The sequence below is a fragment of the Manis javanica genome, chromosome 11 (assembly GCF_040802235.1).
Source record: "Manis javanica isolate MJ-LG chromosome 11, MJ_LKY, whole genome shotgun sequence".
NCBI classification, from domain to species: Eukaryota; Metazoa; Chordata; class Mammalia; order Pholidota; family Manidae; genus Manis; species Manis javanica.
This window is the reverse complement of record NC_133166.1, coordinates 83,306,435-83,333,971: the sequence shown is the minus strand read 5'-3', so window position 1 is coordinate 83,333,971 and position 27,537 is coordinate 83,306,435. Positions and strand designations below refer to the sequence as shown.

General features: G+C 38.4%; 1 protein-coding gene and 1 long non-coding RNA gene across 6 annotated transcripts in view; one reads left to right on the top strand and one right to left on the bottom strand.

The window, feature by feature from the left end:
- Nucleotides 1-27,537, bottom strand: part of RABGAP1L (RAB GTPase activating protein 1 like) — a 685,104-nt gene that overhangs the window by 352,568 nt on the left and 304,999 nt on the right. The gene's annotated exons all lie outside the window — the stretch shown is intronic.
- On the top strand, nt 12,118-26,847 carry LOC140844456 (uncharacterized). Its single transcript, XR_012122795.1, has 2 exons — nt 12,118-16,134; nt 24,832-26,847. It is a non-coding gene; the product is annotated as an uncharacterized lncRNA (long non-coding RNA).

The following is a 27,537-nucleotide window of genomic DNA, read 5'->3' as shown; positions in this document are numbered from 1 at the left end:
GTTGAGGATTTCTGTGAACATATAACACTGGTAACCTTATATCCAGTTCTAGTCAGTACTTCAGGATTGCCTGTCAGTAACGGATAGAATTCCAAGAGTTGCAACATCTTTAAGTTGCTTCTTAAAATCAGTCATAGAATAACAGTCCTGCAGCATCTAAAACCACATTTACTTTCTATCAATGTTTTCCAGAATTTAGTTTTTTCATCATAATACCTGCATTGGTCCTTAGCTTAAAGATAGGTGTCATTTCTCCAAAAGCTATTTATAAATCACTGATTTTGATAATCAAACTACTCTTCAATGTGTTCTCCTTTTGTGACAGGATGACATTCTCAGGATTAGGAACATTTATGCAAAGGAACAAAATGTAAGAAATCCTGTCTAGGAGGAGGCATAAGAAGCAAAATTTTCAAGTTTCTCACTTCGCTGAGAGAAAACACCAGTGGATTCTTGAATCCATTTATAGACACATGCCTAACTAAACTCAATAAATTTGGCTTCCTGAATTGTAATGCCAGAGTCAGTTTTTAACAATTCTTTATAAAAATCAGTGTACATCTGAGGGTTGCCAAGTTACAGTAAACAAGGTAATATACGGAGTGGGTGATTACAACAGCCTCCAGAATCGGAATGCCCACATCGAACTCCTAATTCTTCCCTCAGTGATCTTTGTTAGTGAGGATTCATATTGCTGACAAAATAACAGAAACCCCAGAGAGAAGTCTTTGTTCCTCAAATAAATGCCCAAAGGTTGGCAGTCTAGGGCTGTCGTTCAGAGCTCTCCTCCCCAAAGTTCACAGGGACCTAGTTCCTTCCAGCTTTCTGCTCTGTCATCCCTACCGTGCAGCCCTGGTCTTCACAGTCAAAGATGAGCCTCAACTGGCCCATAACTATGACAGGAGAAAAGAGGAACAGAGAAGGGGCGAAGCAGCAGAGGGTGCAAGCCAGTGCTCTTAAGAATGTTCTCCCAAATTACCCACAACAATTTTTTTTTCCACAACTAGTCACACTTAACTGCAAGGGAGGTTAGGAAATGTGGGTCACATGCCAGCTGGAACCATTATTGCTAAGGGAAAAAGTGAAAGCAGATATTAGAGTACTAGCTGACTCTACCACACTAACCATGTGATTTTAACCACTGACTCCTCATCTGTAAAATGGGAACAATAATGAAATCTCCCATCATGAAGTTACTGTAAAAGGAAAAAAGGAAACAATAATAATCAGTATAGAGTGATTAGTATAGTGTCTGGGATGTAATAAACCCAACAAAGTAAATAATTATTTTTCTTCAGAAGTTTTTCTTTTGCTTACTTTTTTCCTTCCAATTGTTAAAACATTATATGAACTGTTTTGTTCTGTTTCGTTTACCTATTTTTAACCCAATCCCCAAATTATCTGCACAGTATAAAGAGAGTGATCTCAAAGCAATGCTTTCAGCAAGGCCCCTCCCCTTTCTAATGCTCTTGCCAACACACAAAACACGCACACAAACATTCTCTTTGTTTCAAAGAAAAATTTAGTGGCATCCCACTAACTAGACTCAAGTGAAAACTCCTTCCAGAGCTATGCCATGATCTCATTACCTCCCCAATACATCCCAATACCTTTCCAACCATATTTCCTATAAGATCCAAAGTAGATCCTACTTATGATAACAACAAAATGAGGACTAAAAGTACTAAATTAATAGAGCCTATCACTTCTTGAAGGGTTTTTTTGGCCAGGTAATGCACTAAGTGTCTTAACATGAACTCTCTCTTTTAATCTTCATATAATCCTGTGAGGTTATCATCGTCATTATCCCCGGGTTATGTGAGGTAAAGAAGCAAACTTATTATGCTATACATATTTGATTCAATGGAAATTTTAACTTACTTTGGCAGTAAAACTATAAAACAGCATAAGTGTTCCCTTAGGCTGAGACAAACATCACAACCCTTACAGAAAGCACCAAGGTGGCTGGCATGCAGCTCCAGGGTGACCTTTTGTATGAAAAGGGAGGTCACAAAAAACTGAACTATGGGAAGATTAACACAGACTTTCAGAACATGTCAGAGCCCCAAAGAATGGCAGGAATGAACTGTCCTTGCCTTTACATATATGACTTAAAGATTTGTCTCCTCAATTTTTGGACGAAACTCTCAGGAGAGAGGAGAATGTTTTCCTTAACCCCTTTCCCCTTTAGGTGATGGTAAGAAAGAGGCTGCAAATGACTGCAATATACTTTTTGGGCTGGGAACAGTTAAAAGGCAGGGATTAAACCAGCATGCTCTCTTTTCTTCCGAAGGAGGGAGCTGAGCAGTAGGACTGGGAATGCCACCACTCTGACCGCAAGATGTTGTGATCTATTTGCTTCCATGGTCTCCTCATCTTTCTGTCAGAAAGCAGCCAGCCCTCCTGACAGAGCAATCCTCCTTTTCCAATGTGTATCCTGAAAGGCATGAGACCCTAGCCCTTAAGAATGGTTCCATACTTCCATATGGATCTAAAGAATCAGCTTCACTTCTGGAGGCTTAGAATTCTCAGGCTACTGTGAGCCTGGTATAAAGATAAAGGAACCACAGGGACCCTAGCCTGGGCAGTCTGTCTTCACATGTGACCAGAAGGGCAACAAGATTATGTAACTCAGGTACAGGCTTTGCCCTGATCTAGAAAGGAACTGTTCAGCAGGATGCTACCACCTGCCTTTTTTCAAGGTTATAGTGGAGGTGCAGGTCCTCAAATTGGGGAACTAGAATGAAAGGGGTGGAGGAGGGGTCACAGGAGTGAGGAGAAGAATCCCTGGAGGATGGTCTTGTCGTATACAGCATATCACTGGTTCAAACCAGAACCAGTACCTAAGCAAGAGCTACACATATGCATCAAATCGACAGAAGTGATGTTGGACACCAAGCCACTCAGCTTCAATCAAGGCATCTACTATAATTTCAGCAATTTACAAACTGAAGGTATCAGACCTGCTATGAACCAGAAGAGTTCACCACAGAATCTGAAGCTTGAGGCTGGGCTGAACCTCCATGAGGCACTTAGGGAAATCATGAGCAACTCAGCATCACCAACCATGGGCAGCTGCAAAGGCCACTGCATAAGCCAGTCAGGCTGTCCTTTCCAGGCACAGAAATTAGCATCTGGATGCAATTTAGTCTCTTTGCATTAGTTAAACACGTCCCAGAGCATTTTGACGTGTATATACAGATGGACCAGATCCTCTGTACACATAGGGCATTAAAGGAATTCTCTTACATACCTATAACTTTCTATCAGCCATAAAGATTCCTTGATGTGCTCAATTTTTGGATAGTTCAAGAGTTCAGACACATGAAGCTCCCTCTACAGAAATGCCCCTAACTCACTAGTACAAACCTTCAGATTCCTCCTTCATACCATAAGCAATGTTGTTATATGTTTATATTTGGCTAAATGAATACCCACCAACTAGCAGAAATCTGCTTTCAAAGTTCAACTCACTTTATCAATCTATAAATAATTCCAAATTTCTTGAGCCCTCAGCAAGAAACAGGACCTTCCTCAAGACCCAACAACAACAACAAAATGATGTGAAATGTATAATCTTATTTCAAGCTTTTAAACCTGGTGCCAGAATTCTGTTCAGATTGCTTCCTTATTTGGGTTCTGATTCATATTTCAAGCTTGTTACCACACAGCCAGGGTGAGGAGAGGGAGAGAGGGCCACGGTAAATCTCCCAACTGGCCTCCTGTCTCCAGTCATTCTTTTCCTTATTTCACCTGTAGATATCACCAAATTAGTACTTCTAAGCCTCCATCACATGTTTTTATTTTCTACTTTACTTATCAGTATATTCTAATCTTCCTGAAATAGACAAATATAGGGCAATTATTTTTCAAAGTCAAAAGGAAAACTCAGCTTTCATTATAACCTTCTCAGAGGAAAATCCAAACACAAAGCCTTCCACCATCCTGACCCCAGAGCCTCCCAATTCTGACCATTCATTGATCTTCTACAATGAATCCTACACTCTAATAGAACGGATCTATTCACATTCCTTGAGTGCCCATCATCTTCTTATCCATTACCAATACAGTCCAGTCTCTAAGCCCTGCCCTTATCAAAATCATCTTCACCCACATAGATTCCATCACTTTTGATTCTGTTTACATATACTGCAAACCAAAGGTGATGTTATCCCTCTCCTTAAAACTTCCCCAAACCAAGAGTTGACTGATAATTTACTGGAAAGTATTATTAGTTGTTTTCCTATAGAAACAATATACCCATATCTTCACTAACCACATTAATCATTAGGAAAACAGAACAACACATCCTATATTTTCTTTCTTGGCAAATAATACATGTGCAACAAATGTTTGTTGCATGCATTCCCAAACATACTTAAAATGCTTTATGTATACTAGAGGTGTTCAATAAAATCTGGTGTTTACATGATTAAGGGAAATGGCTTCAACGGCTTTTATCACAAGGCGTTTGAAGGGTATCTTATCTACATTATAAAGACATTATGGAGTGTTTTAAAGCTTGAAAATGTTGATAATACTTTAGGGTATGTTAAGCAATAATGTACAACAGTTAAAATTAAGTATGAAAGATAATTTGTACCTTGGCATAATCCTTCCAAAAAGGCTCTAAATATATATCCCACTTATTTAATGTGTATATTATTACTTTTTCAATGCTTAAATCTAAACAAAGAGTTCTTATTTATAGAGAAAGTATCATTGTGAGAGAACACTTGCTATTTTCTTTATCCACGACCAAGGGAAGCCCATCAGGACATACTGCAATGCCATAAGCCAGGCATCCTCTTACTTATTCTAACTGCTGGAAACAAAATTAAGGAACAATAAACAATTCCCTGCATGCTGGCCTTTTGAACTCCAAGTGTAAGCAAAAATCCATCAACATGAAAAAGGTTATGCAACTATCACATTTAGCATACTCAAGAGTTATTAAGCAACAAAGAGCAAAAAGAGTCGTGTCACCAATTAAATTTAAAGAAGCCTTTTGTTTTCTTCCTTTGAGGCAGGTAAGATCTGTGCCACAATCTCCCCACTAATAAATATTTTGAGACAAGCATCACTCAATTTAGAAGAAAATTTAATTTTCATCTTCAAGGAATATACTGTGATAAGACCAAAAGAAATTATTTCAAACAAGTAAAAGATGTCTTTTTAAAGAAGGGAATTACAGTGTGTAAAACCAACAAAACACTTCATCCTATGATATATATTATGCCATATTTTACTTTTACATAAGAGGACTACTGCCTTTTAAAAATCTGCCATCACAGAATTTCAAGGAGTTCACTTGCAAATGCCAAGAGGATATACGTCTGACTGATTTCAGTTTTATATCCCTCAGGTCAAAAAAAGGAAAATTTAACTAATCATGAACACAGTGCAAAAAACATTTTTAGATGAAAGGGAGGACTTCAGATAAGGCAGGTTGAATACTCTAAAGAAAAAGAAAATTTTTAAAAAGGTGCCTTTTCAGGAAGGCAAATGTGAGAAGTTTTTAGAAATAATACCAAGGATATTCTCCAATTTGCAAAACTAATTGTTTTATATTTGAAAAACTGGTGATTCAAATGAAGAGAACAAAATGAAACTACAAAAACCGGCTGAATCTGGCTATTAACCAATTCACTCCTGAGGCTATAGGAATAACTAAAAGAGCACTGAATTGTCGTTTTCATTAAAGTGACAGACTGATTCATATCCAAGAGAGTAATACTAATTGTAATTACTGTGGTTCTATGATTCCAGTTGAGAATTTCCGTATCTCAGCCCATGACAAATAATGGTCTACACTTTTTCTTTTCTGCACTGTTTTGATGTCAGGATAATACTCATAAATTGAGTCAGGAAGTGTTCCCTCCACTTTTACAGAATAGATTGTGTAAAATTGGTGTTAATTCTTTCTTAAATGTTTGGTCAAACTCTCCAGTAAAACATCTGCAACTGGAGATTTCTTTTTTAGAAGACTTTAAATTATAAGTTCAATTTCTCTAACGGTTAAAGGGCTATTTCAGATAGTTTGTGATTTTCAAGAAATTTATTCAATTATTCTAAATTATCCACTTATGGGTGTAAAGTTGTTTACAGTATTCCCTAGTTTTCTTTCGAATGTCTGCAGGATCTGTTACTGATATCCCCTATTTCATTTCTGTTACTTGGCAACTTGTGTCTTTTTTTTTCCTTTTTCAGTTTTGCCAGAGGTTTATCAGTATTATTGGTTTTTCTCAAGAAATCAGTTTTCTGTTTCATTGGTTTCCCTTTTTTTTAAAACTATTTTAAGGATTGTATATATATATTTGAAGTATTACTGTTATACAATCTTATGAAGGTTTCACAAGAACAATATGTGGTTTCAATGTTCACCCACATTATCAAGTCCTAACACCCCACCCCTATTGCAGTCCCTGTCTGTCAGCATAGTAAGATCCTCTTCTTCCCACCCCCCACCCTCCCAAATCCCTTCCTTTGGTAACCACTAGTTCTTTCGCAGAGTCTGAGAGTCTGCTGCTGTTCTGTTTCTTCAGCTTTGCTTTATTTTTAGGTGTCACAAATGAGTGAAGTCATTTGATACTTGTCTCTCTCTGCCTGGCTTATTTCACTGAGCATAATATACTCTAGCTCCATCCATGTTGTTGAATATGGTAGGATTTCTTTTCTTTTTATGGCTTAATGATACTCTATTGTGTATATGTACCACATCTTCCTTACCCATTCATCTACTGATGTACACTTAGGTTGCTTCCATTTCTTGGCTATTGTAAATAGTGCTGTGATAAACATAGGGGTGCATATGTCTTTTTGAATCAGGGATCTTGTTTTCTTTGGGTAAATTCCTAGGAGAGCAATTCCTGGGTCAAATGGTATTTCTACCTCTAGTTTTTTGAGGAAGCTCCATATTGCTTTCCACAATGGTTGAACTAATTTACATTCCCACCAGTAGTGTAGGAGGGTTCCCCTTTCTCTGCATCATCGCCTGCATTTGTTGTTCCTTGTCTTGGAGATACTGGCCAAGCTAACATGTGTAAGGTGATATCTCACTGTGGTTTTAATATGCATTTCCCTGATTAGCAATGTGGAGCATCTCTTCATGTGCCTGTTGGCAATCTGAACTTCTTCTATGGAGAAGTGTCTGTTCATATCCAACATCCATTTTTTAAGTTAGGTTATTTGCTTTTTGGGTGAGGAGACATGTGAGTTCTTTATATATTTTGGATATTAAACCCTTATTGGATAAGTCATTTATAAATATATTCTGTATTGGATAAGTCATTTACAAATATATACTGTAAGATGTGTTTTTGTTTTGCTGATGGTGTCCTTTGTTATACAGGAGCTTTTTAGGTTGATGTAGTCCCATTTGTTCATTTTTGTTTTTGTTTCCCTTGGCCAAGGACATGTGTTCAGAAAAAATTGCTCATGTTAATATTCAAGAGATTTTTGCCTATGTTTTCTTCTAAGAGTTTTATGGTTTCATGCCTTACATTCAGGTCTTTAATCCATTTTGAGTTTACTTTTGTACATGGAGTTAGACAATGACCAAGTTTCATTCTCTTATGTGTAGCTGTCCAGTTTTGCCAACACCAGTTTATGAAGAAGCTATCTTTTCACCATTGTACATTCATGGCTGCTTTATCATATATTAATTGATCACATATAAAAATCAATATGGATATTCAAGATGGCGGAGTGAAGGTGAGACAGACAACTCCCAAAACCACAAATAGTGTGAAAATATCATTTCAATACAACCCTAAAACAACAACAGGAAAGAACGCTGAACTAGACTGCATACAGACCTCACGAACAGAGCAGACTTAATGAAACACAGTAATGTATGAAAGCCTTGAACTGGCAGGACCCAAGCCCTTCCCCCACCCCAGCTCACCGGCAGAAGGAAGAGAAAAGGAGCAGGGAGGGGGTGGAAGCCTGGGACTGCTGAACACCAAGCCCTGGAAACCTGCTTTGCAAGCAGAAACCTACATTGCGTGGTGCTCTGGAGGTTGGGGAACTGAGATAGGCAGAGTGCTTGAGAGACTGAGATTCCAGCCGTTTGAGGAGGACGGGATCCACACCCGGCCATTCTCTGACAGAGGAGAGGCAGGTGGTCTGAGAGGCTTCCTAGCAGCAGGAGGGCTGCTGAAGGGGTGGGGTTTGAAGGGAGCTTGTTGCGTGGGAGAAGGGAGAGATGGACAAGGTTCTCTGGGTGCACTCACCACAGCAGGTTGGGAACTTTCAGGAGCCTCAGGCACTCCTACCCCTGGCTGCCTACTCAGCTCCAAAGCCCCCCACTGTGACACGCAGCCTGCCGAGCCTTCCTCCTGGCCTGCCAGCACTGGTTCACAAACCAGCAGTCACTGCGCTGGCACCAGGCCAGCCAGAGGGAGGCCCCGCCTACAATAGCTAGAGATGCAAAGCACAGAGGCTTACACCTGTGTGCTGGGCCCACTGGCTCATACTGGAGACAGGCACCGCAAACAGGAATAAGGAAACAGATCTTTCCTCCCCCCAGGCACCACCAGTGTGCCCCCTACAACCCCCAACCTCACTCTAGGGGCTGAGCAGCTACAGAGACTAGAGCTTCTGAGCACTAGAGGGCACCACATAGAATTATGAAAAGTCAAAAGAACCTGGGTAAGACTAAAATCACATAAAGCCCAGAAAAAGGGCCAAATGAAACTGAACTCACCAATCTTCCTGAAAGAGAGTTCAAAATAAAAATTATAAACATGCTTATGGAGGTACAGAAAAATATTCAAGAACTCAAGAACGAATTTAAGTTTGAGATTCAATCAAGAAATTCCATATCTGAAATGAAACATACAATGGAGGGATTTAAAAGATTACATGTAGTAGAAGAGATGGTAAATGGAACAGAAATTAGAGAAGAGGAATTCAAAGAAGCTGAGGCACAGAGAGAAAAAAGAATCTGTAAGAATAAAAAGAATATTCAGAGAACTGTGTGACCAATCCAATCCAAATTGAACAATATTCACATTAGAGGGATACCAGAAGAAGAAGAAGAACAGAGAAAAAGGGATAGAAAGTGTCATTGAGGAGGTAATTGCTGAAAACTTCCCCAATCTGGGGAAGGAGATAGTCTCTCAAACCATGGAGGTACACATATCTTCAAACACAAAGGACCCAAGGAAGACAACATCAAGACATATAATAATTAAAATGGTAAAGATCAAGGATAAATATAATCTTTTAAAAGCAGCTAGAGAGAGAAAAAAGATCACATACAAAGGGAAAACCCATCAGGCTATCAGCAGATTTCTCAACAGAAACCTTCCAGGTCAGAAGGGAGTAGCGTGATATATTTAATGCAATGAAGCAGAGGGCCTGAACCAAGAATACTCTACCCAGCAAGGTTATCATTTAAATTTGAAGGAGGGATTAAACAATTTTCAGATAAGCAAAAGCTGAGAGAATTTACCTCCCACAAACCACATCTACAGTGCATTTTGGAGGGACTCCTATAGATGGAAATATTCCTAAGGCTAAATAGATGTCACCCAAGGGATAGACAAAGAGTATAGAATATGATTCATAACATACAAAGAAAGGAAGAGGAAGAAAAAGGAGGAAAAAAAAAAAGAACCTTTAGGTTGTGTTTGTAATAGCATACGAAGTGAGTTAAACTGTATCTGTAAAAGCATATGAAGTGAGTTAAATTAGACTGTTAGATAGTAAGGGAATTATCTGAACCTTTGGTAACCATGAATCTAAAGGCTGTAATGGTAATGAGTACAGACCAATCCATAATCACCCTAAATGTAAATGGTCTCAATGCACCAATCAAAAGATAAAGAGTCACTGAATGGATAAAAAACAAAGACTCATCTATATGCTGCCTACAAGAGACTCACTTTAAACCCAAAGACATACACAGAATGAAAGTGAAGGGATGGAAAAAGATATTTCATGCAACTAATAGGGAGAAAAAAACAAGGGGTTGCAGTACTTGTATCAGACAAAATAGACTTCAAAACAAATAAAGTCACAAGAGATAAAGAAGGACATTATATAATGATAAAGGGCTCAGTCCAACAAGAGGATATAACTATTATAAATATCTATGCACCCAACACAGGATCACCTACATATGTGAAACAAATACTAACAGAATTAATGGGGAAATAGAATGCAATGCATTCATTTTAGGAGACTTCAACACACCACTCACTCCAAAGGACAAATCAACCCAACAGAAAATAACTAAAGAGACAGAGGCACTGAACAATGTATTAGAACAGATGGACCTAACAGACATTTACAGAACACTCCATCCAAAAGCAACAGGATACACATTCTTCTCAAGTGTACATGGAACATTTTCAAGAAAAGATCATATATTAGGCCACAAAAAGAACTTCAGTAAATCAAGAAAGACTGAAATTGTACCAACCAGCTTCTGAGATCACAAAGGTATGAAACTAGAAATAAATTACAGTAAGAAAATGAAAAAGCTCACAAACATATGGAGGCTTAATAACATGCTCCTAAATAATCAACAGATCAATGACCAAATGAAAACAGAAATCAAGCAATATATGGAGACAAATGACAATAATAATTCAACACCACAACATCTGTGGGACACAGGGAAGGTCGTGCGAAGAGGGAAATATACTGCAATACAGTCCTACCTCAGGAAAGAAGAACAAACTCAAATGAACAGTCTAAACTCACAATTAATGAAACCAGAAGAGGAAGAACAAATGAGACCCAAAGTGAGTAGAAAGAGGGACATAATAAAGATTAAGGTAGAAATAAATAAAATTGAGAAGAACAAAACAATACAAAAAATCAATGAAAGCAAGAGCTGGTTCTTCAAGAAAATAAACAAAATAGATAAACCCCTAGCCAGACTTATTAAGAAAAATAGAGTCTACACACATAAACAAAATCAGAAATGAGGAAGGAAAAATCACTACAGACACCACAGAAATACAAAGAATTATTAGAGAATACTATGAAAAATTATATGCTAACAAACTGGATAACCTAGAAGAAATGGACAACTTTCTAGAAAAATACAACCTTCCAAGGCTGACCCAGAAAGAAACAGAAAATCTGAATAGACCAATTACCAGCAAAGAAATTGAACTGGTAATCAAAAAACTACCTAAGAACAAAATTCCTGGACCAGATGGTTTCACTGCTGAGTTTTATCAAACATTTAGTGAAGACCTAATACCCATCCTACTTAAAGTTTTCCAAAAAATAGAAGGGGAGGGGATACTTCCAAATTCATTCTATGAGGCCAGAATCACTCTAATACCAAAACCAGGCAAAGACACCACAAAAAAAGAAAATTGCAGACCAATATACCTGATTAACATAGATGCAAAAATACTCAACAAAATATTAGCAAACCAAATTCAAAAATACAGCAAAAAGATCATCCATCATGACCAAGTGGGATTCATCCCAGGGATGCAAGGATGGTATAACATTAAAAAATCAATCAACATCATGCACTACATCAACAAAAAGAAGGACAAAAACAACATGATCATCTCCATAGATGCTGAAAAAGCATTTGACAAAATTCAACATCCATTCATGATAAAAACTCTCAAGAAAATTGGTATAGAGGGCAGGTACCTCAACATAATAAAAGCCATATATGACAAACCCACAGCCAACATTATACTTAACAGCGAGAAGCTGAAAGCTTTTCCTTTAAGATCAGGAACAAGACAAGGATTCCCCTCTCCCCACTTTTATTCAACATAGTTCTGGAAGTCCTAGCCATGGCAATCAGACAACACAAAGAAATAAAAGGCACCCAGACTGGTAAGGAAGAAGTCGAAATTGTCCCTGTTTTCAAATTACATGATATCGTACATTAAAAACCCTAAAGAATCCACTCCAAAACTACTATATAGAATATCTGAATTCAGCAAAGTTGCAGGATACAAAATTAATATGCAGAAATCTGCTGCATTCCTGTACACTAACGATGAACTAGCAGAAAGAGAAGTAAGGAAAACAATTCCATTCACAGTTGCATCAAAAAGAATAAAATACATAGGAATAAACTTAACCAAGGAAGTGAAAGAGCTATACTGTGAAAACTACAAGACACTCTTGAAAGAAATTAAAGAAGAAACCAATAAATGGAAACACATCCTGTGCTCATGGATAGGAAGAATTACTATTGTCAAAATGGCCATCCTGCCTAAAGCAATCTATAGGTTCAATGCAATCCCTATCAAAATACCAACAGCATTCTTCAATGAACTAGAGCAAATAGTTCAAAAATTTATATGGAACCACAAAAGACCCCAAATAGCCAAAGCCATCCTGAGAAGGAAGAATAAAGCTGGGGGAATTATGCTCCCTGGCTTCAAGCACTACTACAAAGTCACAGTAATTATGACAATTTAGTACTGGCACAAGAACAGACCCACAGACCAATGGAACAGACTAGAGAGCCCAGATATAAACCCAAGCTTATATGTTCAATTAATACATGATAAAGGAGCCATGAATACACAATGGGAAAATGACAGCCTCTTTAACAGCTGGTGTTGTCAAAACTGGACAGCTACATGTAAGAGAATCAAACTGGATTATTGTCTAACCCCATACACAAAAGTAAATTCAAAATGGATCAAAGACCTGAATGTAAGTCATGAAACCATAAAACTTTTAGAAAATAACATAGGCAAAAATCTCTTGGACATAAACATGAGCAACTTCTTCATGAACATATCTCCCCAGGCAAGGGAAGTAAAAATGAACAAGTGGGACTATCAAACTACAAAGCTCTGTACAGCAAAGGACACCATCAGTAGAACAAAAAGACATCCTAAAGTATGGGAGAATATATTCATAAATGACATATCCAATAAGGGCTTGATATCCAAATTATATAAAGAGCTCATGCACCTCAACAAACAAAAAGCAAATAAGCCAATTATAAAATGGGCAGAGTAGCTAAACAGACACTTCTCCAAAGAAGAAATTCAGATGGCCAACAGGCACATGAAAAGATGCTCCACATCGCTAATCATCAGAGAAATTCAACTTAAAACCACAATGAGATATCACTTCACACCAGTAAGGATGGCCAACATCCAAAAGACAAACAACCACAAATCCTGGCAAGGATGTGGAGAAAGGGGAACCCTCCTATACTGCTGGTGGGAATGTAAATTAGTTCAACCATTGTGGAAAGCAATATGGAGATCCCTCAAAAAAGTAAAAATAGAAATTCCATTTGACCCAGGAATTCCACTCCTAGGAATTTACCCTAAGAATGCAGGAGCCCAGTTTGAAAAAGACACATGCACCCCTATGTTTATTGCAGCACTATTTACAATAACCAAGAAATGGAAGCAACCTAAGTGTCCATCAGTAGATGAATGGATAAAGAAGATGTGGTACATATACACAATGGAATATTTTTCAGCCATAAGAAGAATACAGATCATACCATTTGCAACAACATCACAGGAGTTAGAGGGTATTATGCTCAGTGAAATAAGCCAGGTGTGGAAAGACAAGTATCAAATTATTTCATTCTTCTGTGGAGTATAAGAACAAAGAAAAAACTGAAAGATAAAAGAGCAGCAGACTCACAGAACCCAAGAATGGACTAACAGTTACCAAAGGGAAAGGGATTGGGAAGGATGGGTGTGAAGGGGAGGATAAGGGAGGAAAAAGGGGCACTACGATCAGCACACATAATGTAGTGGAGGTGGACATAGAAAGGCAGTATAACACAGAGAAGACAAGTAATGATTCTATAGCATCTTACTATGCTGATGAACAGTGACTGTAATGGGGTATGTGGTGGGGACTTGATAATAGGGGGAGTCCAGTAACCATAGTGTTGTTCAAGTAACTGTACATCAATGATACCAAAATAAAAATCAATATGCAATTGATTTTTGTATCCTGATTTTGTATCCTGCAACTTTACTGATTTTATCAGTTCTAACAATATTTTTCATTGTGTGTCAGGGTTTTCTCCATATATGATCATGTCTCTGCAACAGAAAGTAATTGCACTACTTCCTTTGTACAATTGTACCTCTTCCTTTGTACTTTATACAACTTGGCTTTGTTTCCTTTTCTTATCTAATTGCTGTAGCTAAGACTTCCAGTACTATGTTGAAAAGAAGTGGCAAGAGTGGGCACCCTTGCCTTGTACCAGATCTTAGATGAAGTTGTTAGTTGCCCCCTACTGATAATGATATTAGATGTGGGCTTTTCATATACAGCCTTTACTATGTTGAGGTAAGATCCTTCTATATGTGAAAGTTTTAATTAAATATTAGACATCTCTTGGAGGGCATGTCTACTGGTGATGAACACCCTAGTTTTTGTTTGTCAAGGAGAGACTCACTCTTCTTCATTTAAAAAAATATATGTATGAGGTATAGTACTCTTGGTTAGCAGTTTCAGTTCTCTTTCAGGACTTTGAATATATCATCCTACTTTCTCCAGGCCTGCAACTTTTCTGCTGAGAAATCCACAGAGATAGTCTTATAGGGATTCCCTCACATTTAATAAGCTGTTTTGCTCTTGCTGCTTTCAAAATTCTCCTTTTATTGTTGACTTCTAACAATTTGATTATAATGTGTCTACATGGTGACTTTGGCGTGATATTATTTGGAAACCTTTGAGCTTCATGAATCTGGATTTCCATTTCTCTTTCACGATTTGGGAAGATTTCAGGCATCATTTCTGCCACTTTTTTACCCTCTTCTGGGACTCCCATAATGCATGTATTAGTTTTTCTGATGGTATCACATAAATTCACTCTTCATTCTTTTTTCTCCTCTGCTTGGATAATTCAAAATGGCCTGATTAAGAGTTTGCAAATTCTTTCTTCTGCTGAATGAAATCTACTATTTAAGCTGTCTTTTGCATTTTAAAAATAGAACCTTTATTCTTTAGCTAGAGAATTTCTTTTCGGTTCTATTTAAGATTTCTGTTTCTTTATTGAATCTCTCATTTTGGCCATGTATTATTTTCCTGATTTCATTGGGTTTTCTTTCTGTGTTCTCTTGTAGCTCACTGAACTTACTTAAAACAATTATTTTGAATTCTATATCAGGCAGTTCATAGATCTCCATTTCCTTGGCACCAGTTACTAGAAAATTATTGTGTTCCCTTGATGGTGTCATTTTTCTTAGATTTTTCATGTTGTTTATAACCTTGCATCAGTGTCTGCATATTTGAGGATGCAGTCGCCTCTTCTGGACTTTACAGATTGGCTTTGTCAGGGAAAGACCTTCATCTACAGTGGGTGTGAGGGTACTGGCTCAGTGAAGTGTGGAGGCTCTGGCTCCATGGGGGTGTTTTAACAGCAGTTCTGGCACCTGGCAGCAGTGTAGTCTCCATGGAGTTCTGACAGCTGAGGCCAGCACTGGCAAAGACCAGGAGTCCTCAACAGCTAATGCTGTGGGTGTCCACAATGGCAGCATGGGCTGCTGGGGTCCTCAGTGGAAAAGCTGCTGGGGTCCTCTTGCTCTCCTTTTACCCCAAAAGGAAATTATGGGCCAAAGAGATCCTTGGTGGTAGGTAGGGCATGCAGGTGCACACACAGCAGCTGCAGGATCTGGGGCACTTGTGCCAGTTGACGACACAAATTTCTGGAGCATCCATGGTGCTGAGGGTTGAGCTCAGCAGCACGTAGAACAACTGAAGCTCCTGGAACACAGGTGTGGGCACACTCACTGCAATGGTGGAGATAGTGGCCAAGGTGTGGGCACATGCAGGGCCAAGGCTCAGGACTTAGGGACATGAATAACCACAGTAGAGATAAGGGCACAGACACATTTGCTACAGTGTTGGCACTGATATCCAAGGCATGTGTGTGCTGAACAGCTGTGGAACCAGGGTCCAGGGCATGCAAGTGGTTGAACAAGCCAAGTGTTGACTTTGGCTCTGAAGTGAGCAGGGCTAATGTGTGTTCCTCCTGGGAGGTGGGGCACAGCAGCAGCCAGCTGGGTTCACAGTCGGTGAAGATTATAGGGGTCCTCAGTGACAAAAGCTGCAAGTATCTACAGATATGACAAGGATTGCCAGAGTTCTCTTGTTCTCCTTTTCTCTTGTGGAGGGAGGTCACACCAAGGGAACAAGGTGGCACAGGTAAAATGTTTCCTATGCTTTTTTATGCAGGGTTCTCAGTTTCTGTGTTCCATAGGGGTCTGCAGCTCCCCTATTGTACTCCAGAGCCTTGCTAGACCTATTTTCATTGGTGTATAGTTGTTTATTCATTGTTTTTGTAGTCTGTATTGGGAGAATGAACATTGGGATCTCCTAATCTGCTGTTTGCTGCCATAACTCACTATTGTTTTCTTAATTTCCCAATTTCTGTTGTTACCTTTATTATTTTCTTCATTGTACTTGCTTTGGGATAATTTTCTCTTCTTTTTCTAATTTCTTGAGGGAGAAATTTAGGTTTCTTGAGGGAGTAAATTAGATTTCTGATTTGAGAAACTTCCCTGATTTCTAATCTAAGTATTTAGTGCTACAAATTTCCCTGTCAGCATTGGTTTAACTACCTCTGATATATTTTGATATGTTTTATATTTATTTTCATTTAGTTCTATGTACTTTTAAAAATTTCCTTTGAGACTTCCTCTTTGACCTATGTATACTTTTCTCCCTGTTGTATTTCTGTTGCTAGAGAACATGCTCTGCATGATTTCAATTCTTTTAAATTTGTTGCAAATTGTTTTATGGCTCAAGATATGGTATATCTTGGTGAATGTTCCACCTGTATTCTGTTATTATTGGGTAGCATGTTTTATATATGCCAGTTAAGATTCTACTGGTTGATAGAATTGTTTGGATCTCTTACATTTCTGCTGATTTTCTGTCTAGTAGTTCTATCAGTTGCTGAAAAGGGACTTCTAGGTCCACTTACATTTTAACATAATTTCTAGTGATCATATCCAACTTCCTTTATTCTTTTGTCCACTGAATATTCACTAATAAATGTTGAGCAGGTGTACTGAACCAGTCACACTGATTGGCTGACTTGCAGAAGCCTGGAGCTATCGTTGATTTGTTAATTTTCAGAAGTGTATTTATTGGAGTGAAGTTGTTATTGACTTGCTGATTTTCAGAGGCACAGTCATTTGAGTGAAGTTGTTGCTGACTGCCTAATTTTCACAGTATGTGTACTGATCCAGAGTTATTTCTAATTAAAGATGGTTACTTATTCATGACTTGGGACTTTAGGCAAAGAACAGTCTTTTCCTTTCTTGAACATAAAAATTAAGGACTTTTAATTCTTAGTTTCCTTCAGAATAACCTGCAGGAGAGACCACATTAAAGGACTACCCAGATCTATATTTATAGAGGTATAATTTTCAACTAGTGTCACCATTTAAATGACTTAAGTGTCAATTGCTGTGGTAAAAAAAATAGCTCTAACTGCTGAGTTTTTTAAATTTTACTGAAAAATGTTGACTACTTGATATTCCTAATCAAGTGCTTCCTAATAAAGTCAATACAATACATATAACAAAATCATTAAATACAAGATGCCTAATTACATTGACTGTGTAGGAACATGTATATCTCAATACAGACTTTGGACTTCAAATAAGAACCATGGACATTTTTTAAATAGGAGAAAGACATGATTATACTAATGTTTATACAGGCTGACAGTTGGTGGGGGACAGAGGGATGATGACTAATAAAGGGAGATTAGTTTAAATATAATTAATTCAGGAAAAATATTAAAATGAAATCCTTCAATTATTATAAGTGTACTTCCTTAAAGTAAGGGAAGTGGGGAGGATAGAGGAAGGTATTATAAATTGAAACAGAGCTTCGCCTCTGGCTAGTTTTAGTCTCAAGGATTTCAAACTGGTACAATGTTCAATTCCTATTTAATGGCAAAGCTAATTCCTCTATACTATTTATAGAAAAAACCCTAAGCTTCTAGAATGATTCTTAGTTTTATGGTTTCAGAAACAAGTTGGCTTGGCTTATCAATAATTTTACTTCTTCAGCTTTTTCAATTTCTTGAGATCTCAAGAGCTATTACTTAAAGTCTAAGGCTTTCACATCATCTCTACATAATTCTAAACGTTAGAACAGTGACCAAGTTTGCACAAACTCAAAGTGGCTTTTCTCTTCACCAGCATTCTATGTTTTAATACCTGCATAGGACTATATTATAATATTTAAAATCCAGTCTCCTCTTTCAATGCATTCTTACTCTATCTTTCAAGTATCTATAGCAACCACTTTTCCTATCCTCTGTAAGCCAAGAAAATTTTGAGTTACACTTTCTATAATTTTCCTAATCAAGAATACAGAAATAGCCAAATAATGCCCTCCCTGTGGAAATAAGGCTACCTCCTCTACCTTTTGTTGAGGATTACTAGTATATGAAAAAAAAAAGTTATATGTTTAAGAAGAGTGAGATGCAGGATGCCAAGAGACATTAGCAAAAACTGCCAGCATGGTCGCCTCGGCTTCCCCACCATTCACTGTATCACTGATAACCTGACAGATGAATTTGAGGGCAATTATCTAGTTTTCATTGCTTCATTTCACTGTTCACAGGACTCAGGGTCAGGGGTTCAGGTATTCTGACAAAATGACTTAACATAAGCTATATAACATCTGCCTATATCCTATTTAAATGATCCCTTTTTAAATTTTTAAATATTCATGGTATAAACACAACAGTAAAAATGTTTCATAGTTGTGAGATTCTCTTTTTGTAGTCAAGGTCAATGTTATAGTTTTAAATTATTTTTCAAAACTTTTGGCACTTCTAACTAAGCTTGTAAAATACCAACAGGAGATTCAGGTATACTTTTAGTGTTATTGAAACATGCAGCTAAAATAACAGCAAGTAGTTACTGAATGTTAAACTTAAAAATCAGAAAAGTGATAAGGAGACAGAATCTGAAGTTTCATTTGTAGTTAAGCTTTCCAACCAAGATGAATGAGTTAATAAGCAAAGTGAGGGAAATCTAGCCAAATACTGAAATATTGGAAGATGGGTGACATACAGAAGCCCTCTGCAAATTTTTGTGGGGATGAGAAAAGAAAAATGCAGAAACAGATGAAGAGTAGAGAGAGATTTTACTCTTCAGGAAAACTTAAGAGAATAGTCCCATTTGTAGACTGGAATGAATATGATATATTGATAAATAAACAAGTTCAGAGGTTCTTCAGTATTTCTACTCACAGTCTTAAAAATCCTAATTGACAGAACTTTCAAGGTAAGGATTATAGAGCACTTTAACAACAGAAACTATAATGTTACAAACAAACTAGGAAGGCAAACAATTTAATGAACATTATATAGCAAAGAGTTTAGAAATCTATTTGGCTTAATTCTGTAGATCATGCTTTTTACTATTTAATCTCCACCTTGACAGATTATTCATATGGGCTCTAAAGTGAACATGTATGACATCAACCTAGGAAGTGGTCCATAAAGTTGCTGCTAAACTGTAACCTCCCATACACAGAAAGCAGCACTCATGTGAAGCTGTCAAGAAACACTGACAAATTTAACATTAAACCTCCCACCACACTGGTGTTTTAGGACATACTTGTACAATTAAAGTTCATTAAAGGAACTAGAACAAAAAATGTGAGATATCAGAACACCTAACTTAACGACAAATTATAGCTAGTGACGGGATGCCATAGAGACCTTCAGAGAACCTGACTTGCATGTTAAGATCACCTTTGACTGGGTAAATAGTCTGTCTCAATGTGAAACTAAATTTAATCTCACTGAAAGACAAAATAAATATGATCCTTTTCAAATATAATATAGTAGGTAATAAACTGCTGCATCTGAAGTCAGTTTAAATACTAAGACTGTGACTACATATCCAAATTTTAGAGAGAAATTCCCCATCTCTACAAGTTTAGGTTTACTCTCAAATTACATTCCTTTAAGGTAAGTCAAGCTCTGCAGTAGAAGAAATGCTCACTCGCTTCACCACCTCTCCCTCCATAATACCAAAACATGCTAATATTCATTGAGTGTGGGCTTATTCTGTGACAGACACTGTGCAGGCACGCAACACCAGCAATAGAGGAGAGGCTACTGCCATTCTCACTTTTCACATATATAAAGAAACACCTGCTAGCAAGATCAAGAGTGAGGATTTGAATCCAGGTCTGTCTAATTTTAAATTATGTTAAATCTCAATTTTAAAAAGTGAACTAAATGAAAGTCTACTGGCTTTAACTGCTTTAATCTTAATCCAAAGGATGCATGCAATTTAAGAAAAACAAATAACCAAACACATCAGCTCTATAATCCTTTTCCCAGTTTTTGTAAAGCAGTTCTAATGGTTCTAATGCTCCCACAACCAAATGAGGCACCTTTAAAAGAGCCTCCTCTAGAAAAAAAATCTCAGAGCAAAGTTCCTATTCCCCTTATTATACAGGGCACACTACAGAAGAGGTCTGAGGAATTCAGAGAACCAAGTAATATCTAAATTACATGACCAGTAAGGATCTAAATTTTGTTTATACTAGAACTTCTGCTTCATAGAGCATTCTCTAGAGCAGTAATCTACAGAAATCGTTTCTACTTAAAATTTTCTTCCTTTATTCTAAAATAAATACCACATAGAATTGAAGCAGCCTGTGTGAAGAAGACAAAGGCAGAAGAACATAAGTATAACCAATCACTAATATTTGTTAAATAGTATTATTCACTAAGGAATATGTTAAACATTCTGCATATATCATATCATTCACTTCTCAAAAACCTAAAGGAGGTTTGGAAATAGGCAACTCCCACAAAATTATATATGTAGCACAGTAATAACAAGAATTAAAACCTAGGTTTAACTGATGCTAACCTCTTAACTACTAAGCTCAATCTCCAACTAAACCCAACTATGTATGATTTCTCCAGGAAAAGATTATAATACCTAATATGTGTTTACTATGTGTCAGTACTAAGTTATTATTCTTGAAAATGATACTCTAAGTAGTAGTATTACTATTATGATTTATATACAAGGAAACTAAAGCATTAAAAGGTAAAATAGCTTTCCCTAGGTCACAAGAGTCTAAAAAGTGATTTGAATATCAGAACCACTGCACTAAAATAACATAATGTTTGTAACAATTTCAGCTATCCCAAAACTTCAGTAAATTTACCATGGTCTGGTATTAATATCACATTATAAAATGAACTTATAAATATAAAAAGTTACATTCACATACATATATATGTACTATTACTGGTCCTGTGGCTGTAAATTATCTGATATTTAAACAAAATTATCACTCAATTGTATTCAAAACTTTTTATTGCATACACAAAATCCTATTATCTTTTTCTATAAATTTGACCGTTTTCCTTCCAGGGAGTTCAAAGTAGTTCTTCGATAAATAAGATAATTTTATAACACAGAGTGAAATATCATTACACCCACATTGTGGGTAAAAAAAAAAACTAAGTCATAGAAAAATTAAATGTCAGGCTGCAATTCAGAGAGTAAATGGCAGCCCTGGAAATAGAATACAAAAATTCCTAGATTAGTAGTGTGTCTTTAGGTTCATACCTCAAACCTTAGACATTTATACAGCATATGTCATACAGGATAAGTGGCACACAATGTAGGATTTGAAAAAATATTTTAAAAAATCATTCTTAGGTAGCTTTATAATCTGGCAGAAAAGAAAAAAACAGAGGTATGAAGTATCATAAGGGAAGTAGGAGGTACATACTAATAAAAACTAAAAAGAGATTTACAAAGAAACCAAAAGAAGAAATACTATGCTCAGGTTGAAACAGGATAGCCTCAAAGGGAGCTGGCATTTAATCTATACTTTAGTAACAGTTAAAATGTTAACAAATAAGGCAGAGAAATGTGCATTCCAGATAGAAGTAAAATCATAAGCAAAGAAATGGTTTTCCCAAAGAATAGTTCAGAGAATGCTGCACCACAGTGCACATTAAGGAGGCAGTAAGAGTGGAAAGGCAGGCTCGCAGCAGACGAGGACACTTTCAAGCATGCTAAGTCGTTTGTAGTTTCTCTTCTAAACTAAGGAGAACACGGAAATTGTGTAACAGGATGTGAGCTTCTCAAAGATTGCTCTGGCAACATCTTCAGAAGACTGTCTAGGGAAGATAGTAACTATTGGGTGCATACTTGAATAATGGTGTCCTTGGAGTATGTGAAAGCACTGGAAGATCTTCCTTAAAATTCAACGTTCTTGGAAGATTTGTAGAGTTGGAAAAAATTACCACTTTTTGTGCTCCTTAAAAGGTCTTTACACATGCATTAGAATCACACTTCCCACACTGATCACAAGCAATATGGAATAATATGTAAACTCCCATGATGGCAGAGCATTAGGGTTGTGCCCTAAGGCACCACTACCCTCCTCTCCACTCAGTAACTAGCTCCCTCTCCTTCTCTGGCTGATCAGAGTTCTGAGGTGGAAATGCTTGAGAAACACTGTATATGGTTTTAATAATGTACATAGGAAGGTCTAAAATATGGCAATTACAGGTAGAATGGGAAAGGGGGATGAGAAAAAGCGATAATTAGAGGTAAGGTAACAGTGGCCTTTCTTCCTTATCCTTGTTGCCCACCCCACCACCTTCCAGAGAACCCTGCACACTGGTGGTACAGCACTAACGACGTTACATCACAGCTGCCTGCCTGTGCATACCTCACTTCAACACCTCAACTCAGACCGCCTCAGGGGCTGTCTTGGCTGATTGTTGTATCCCTACTACTTTGCATGACCTTGGGCATCTTTAAGTCTTCAATAAATGTTCATTAACTAAATAAGTATAGAAGTGATAGATGAAATGGTATAATTATTCACATTTCCCTTTCACAGAGGGAAGGCACTTGACCTCCCATTCCACTTGAGGATCCTGCTCATTCAACAATCAGGCCCAAAGTGAGAGCGTGCTCTTAACTCGGGTGAGGCCTGCTGTGGTCAGAGTGGGAGATGCCTCCAAACCAAAACACTCCCCAGTCCTGTCCCCACAAATTTCAAAGGAGTACTCAGCAGCAGCCCATGGGTGTCCTGGTACCTCTAACCACCCCTCCGACTTCCTGAGTGAAGGGGCACCCATGCACCGATGCCGTGTTCAAAGCCGCAACACATTCCTGGTGCCTGGGGCAGTTATCCTGTGTGATGTCCTGGAAGGCCCCAAAGACAGCCTCTGTGATGTCAATTAGACTTTCTCTGGATCCAGTGAGCCAAGGAGTTAATGATGTTCTGTTTGAGTGTGAACATAAATTTCACATATACTTATGTTTAAAATATTTAATCTAAAGGTACTGGCTCGAAAGTAACATTTCTTAATGGAGTCAAGGTCTACCACCTATAAACCTAGTGTATCACTATCTCCAGAGAAGATTATAAAATTCCTTCCTAGGGCCACAATAATTACGGACAACAGTTTTATTTTCAATAAAATCTTTTCCAAAATACATAGAAATACACAGTTTACAAATAGATCTCAACAATAAGGGTCATAAATCTTAAAAACATCGGTAAGTTTTAATGAGCTTCAATTATAGAATTATAAATAAGGTTTGGGGAAAATGTGACTCAATAAGTTCAATTTTATCATCAGAGGTTTTAAGAATGAGAAGACTGCAAGAAAGAATCTTCCTTCTTCCCTTCCTTCCCTACTTATTTTCTTTCTGGAATCATTACAAAAACAAAAACAAAGTACTCGCTACATGTAAGGCACAAAAGAGAGCCCAGACCTACCTTCCCAGGTCTGGGAGTTTTGCAAAAGACGATAAGCACAGAAAGAATCCTACTGTATGGGATCTGATTAAGTCTGATGGTACAGCAAATAACCAAAGTTACAAGAAATTTTGTCAAAATTAATAAAGATCAAGCATAAGTTTATTAACTAGGCTACTTAAGGTGGGCTATTGAAACTATTTCTTCCCCAGCTTGTAATACTTAAAATGAGGAAAAGACAAAAAAAAAATATTTTATCTTTATGTCATTGTAAAAAGTCAGCGACCATGTAGTGCTTTAAAAAGTAAAATACACATGATTCTTTGTACTTCATGGAGCAATATTAAAGTTTCTATTAGAATATACTCAACAATAGGAAAATGACTAAATACATGTAATAAAGTTAAATTTTAAAAATTATAAATAAAATAAAAATAAAAGCATACTGTACAGTCACTAAATACTATGTTATAGAAAAATATTTAGCAACATGGGAAAATGTTCACAATGATTCAAGTCAATTTTTTTTTTATTAAGGTATCATTCACATACAATCTTATGTTCAGGTATCACATGAGCAACATTGCGGTTACTACATTCCCCGTATTATCAAATCCCCACCACATACCCCATTACAGTCACTGTCCATCAGCGTAGTAGGATGCTATAGAGTCACTACTTGTCTGATTAAAGTAAAATTTAAAAACAGGTTAAGAACAGAGCATAGCATATAGAAAATATACATGATAGTGAGAACCATAGGTGCATCTTCCCCATGAAGAGTGTGGGGGCCCGGCCTACGGCCGAGGCTGAGCCCCACTCCAGCTGGACAATGCCCTAAAGATGGCGCCTGCTTCCCTGTTGGGGATTGGCCCAGCAGACTTCCGTACCCGTGCACAGCTCGTGCTGCCCGCTTAGAGTAGCGCGTGACACCTATCCGCTTAAAGGTCACGCATGATACTGTCCCGGATTGGTTGGGTGACTGAATATAAGGGAGCCCACCGGGAGGGAAAAAAAGAGCTTCCCGACAACTGCTGTAACCGCCGTGAGAGATTAGAGAATAAAGCCTAGAGAAGAATCAAAACCTTGGGCGTGTTGCTTCGGTCCCTGAAGGGTCGCGACAAGTGGTGCCGAAACCCGGGAATCGCTAAACCTCATCGCGACCTGATCCGCTGACCCTGGCGCCTGCCGAACATCGCTGGACGCCGTTCGGTCGGCTGGCCAGACCGGGAGAGGGAACCAAGGAGGGTGAGTGGATCGGCGAGTAAACTGAAAGTATACGTGGCAGGGCGGACAGCAGGCAGTTGCGGTGGGTGTTTATGTGTAGTGTGTATGTCCTGTTAGTGTTTGTGACATTGTTTATTATAATATATGGAATGAGGAGGCGCCAGTGAAGGTTCGCAGAGTGGCGACGAAATCAAAAGGTTCGCAGAGTGGCGACGAAATCAAAAGGTTCGCGGAATTAGCGACGTAGTCCATCTAAATCATAACTAGGATACTTGCCCCTTTAGAGAGAGGATGGGGACGGAGGACCAGGATTGGGTTTTTCTTCGGGGCCACTGAGGGAAAACAGCCTAAAAAGGCCCGTGTGGGTACCTCAGTGGCCCCTCACCAAAGAAAAGAAGGAAGCAGCCCACACTTTAGTACAAGAACAGATAGCAGCTGGTCACCTCCAGCCCTCTACCTAGCCATGGAACACACCTATTTTTGTAATTAGGAAAAAGTCTGGCAAGTGGAGATTATCAAAGACTGTTTCTTCTCCATCCCGCTTCACCCCAGAGACTGTCAAAGGTTTATTGCCACAGGGCATGGCTAATAGCCCCACCATGTGTATGTAAAGAAGGCCTTACAAACTGTCAGGAAACAGTTTCCCCTGATAATCATCTATCATTATATGGATGACATCCTTTTGTGTCATGAGAGCAGCAGGGAGCTAGAGACAACCCTCAGGGTCAGGGTATGGTGGAACGCACCCATCTCACCCTCAAGAATGCCTTATATAAACAAAAACGGGGAATAGGAGAAGATTTTAGAACACTGGACAAAAATGGCCACAGTGCAGCAGAGCAGCACGGCCAACAATCCAATCCAAAACACATGCCTAAAGTTTTGTGGAAGGATGTGTTGGAAGGAACATGGAAAGGCCCGGACCCAGTGATAATCTGGACCCGAGGCTCAGTTTGTGTTTTTCCACAGGACCAGCAGAACCCCGTTTGGGTGCCTGAACGTCTGATACGCAGAGTGGAAAACCCCGGAGCAGAGGTACAAGATGATCGCACTGCTTCTGCTCCTGCAGTGGATCCTATCACCATTCCTACGGCAGAGACGCTGAATGGTCTGTCCCAGGCCACTGCCTCGGCAATGACAATGCAGAACGCAACCAACGCATGAACCTTCTTCAAGAACAATTGGACCTCTTGGGGGAGGTTTTGTCTGTGGGCTGCGTCCATTCTTATACGGGGGTGTATTACTGGTATTCCTTTTCATAATTATTCTAAAGCTGCCAACTTGTCCAGACAGTTAGGCAAGATGTTAAACGCCACCAAAGCCTGGTCAGGTGTAGGTGTCATAGGAATATTGCTTATTGTGGGCCTCCTCGTGCTTGGGAGGAAAGTCTGTTCCATACAAAAACAGCAATGGGGAGAACGAAAGGTCCTGTTGCAGGCCATGGCAGTGCTAGAGGAAGGCATCTATCCTAGAGTATAAAACAATAAAGGGGGAGATGTGGGGGCCCAGCCTACGGCCGAGGCTGAGCCCCACTCCAGCTGGACAATGCCCTAAAGATGGCGCCTGCTTCCCTGTTGGGGATTGGCCCAGCAGACTTCCGTACCCGTGCACAGCTCGTGCTGCCCGCTTAGAGTGGCGCGTGACACCTATCCGCTTAAAGGTCACGCATGATACTGTCCCGGATTGGTTGGGTGACTGAATATAAGGGAGCCCACTGGGAGGGAAAAAAAGAGCTTCAAGACAACTGCTGTAACCGCCGTGAGAGATTAGAGAATAAAGCCTAGAGAAGAATCAAAACCTTGGGCGTGTTGCTTCGGTCCCTGAAGGGTCGCGACAAAGAGGCAGGAGCTTTTCCTGGAATTCAGGAAAAATAAACAGAGATTTTCTGTTTCCTTCATGAAACCTGTGGTTCTTCAACTCTGGTTTTGCAAATTTTCATCCTGAACAACCAATACGTTATCAGGAGAATGAAATCTTTCCATTTCATCTACCCACAACTCCTTCTAGAATTGTAAAAATAGATTTGCTACATATATGCTTTCTCCAATATCTGCATTTTCATTATCCAAATTAATTTTATTAGCCATCTCTCCACAGGAATAGAACCACCAGCTTTCTTCTTCTTTGTTATTCTTTTCATTTTTCATTGCCAGTCTTCTATAAATGGAAATCTTTTCTTAAAATAGAGGTCAGTTATTCTGTTTACTTTCCTGTCCAATATCTAAGATTAATATCCAATGGCAAAATAATAGAATAATTATAATTTCTTGGTATTCATGTACATTTTCCAATACTCCAAAATTCTATTGAGAAATACAAAGTGTAGAAAATGACAGAATCCAATTTAGAAAATTCTATAAAGAAAGGAAAACTTAATTTCCTTTCAGAATCAGGAGGTGCAAGAGTTGGTAATGATAGGTAGCATTTATTAAGCACCTCTAGTGAGGACTGGCTGTAGAGGATGGGGACAGTCACACAGACATGACTCTGTTTCCCTAGAATCTTTTGTTCATATCCACAGATGGGAAGGAGGGATATTCCTTAGGAAAATGGTCCTTAGCAGCAGTGAGTTCGGGGCTACAGGCTCCACTG